Raw genomic sequence first — 341 nt, forward strand, 5'->3', positions numbered from 1 at the left:
GACAAAGGGAGTGCACAAAGCACTAGGGAGAGAGCAGGTCCTCATGTCTGCGATAGCAGTACCCGAACTAGGAGTTACAGCATCACCCTTCTAAGTAATCAGTGATAGTGACTTAATGCTGTGTGAAATAGAATTGATGGTCAAACTACCAGGATAAACCTCAAGATTGTAGGGGGATTCCCAGGGGATAGGTGTAATTGGTTGTCACCTATTAACAGGACTTCTCCTCAATAAAAGTTGAGTTTCTGGCTGGGCGTGGTGGCTCAAGCCTGTAATCCCAGCACTTTGGGAGGCCGAGACGGGTGGATCACGAGGTCAGGAGATCGAGACCATCCTGGCTA

The 341-nt window shown here is 48.7% G+C and overlaps 1 protein-coding gene across 1 annotated transcript in view; it reads left to right on the forward strand.

Moving 5' to 3' along the window:
• The window catches only part of AMFR (autocrine motility factor receptor, E3 ubiquitin protein ligase), a 60,595-nt gene that overhangs the window by 20,257 nt on the left and 39,997 nt on the right, over positions 1–341 (forward strand). The window lies entirely within an intron of this gene.

This window comes from Colobus angolensis, unplaced genomic scaffold (genome assembly GCF_000951035.1).
Source record: "Colobus angolensis palliatus isolate OR3802 unplaced genomic scaffold, Cang.pa_1.0 Scaffold531, whole genome shotgun sequence".
Taxonomy (NCBI): Eukaryota; Metazoa; Chordata; class Mammalia; order Primates; family Cercopithecidae; genus Colobus; species Colobus angolensis.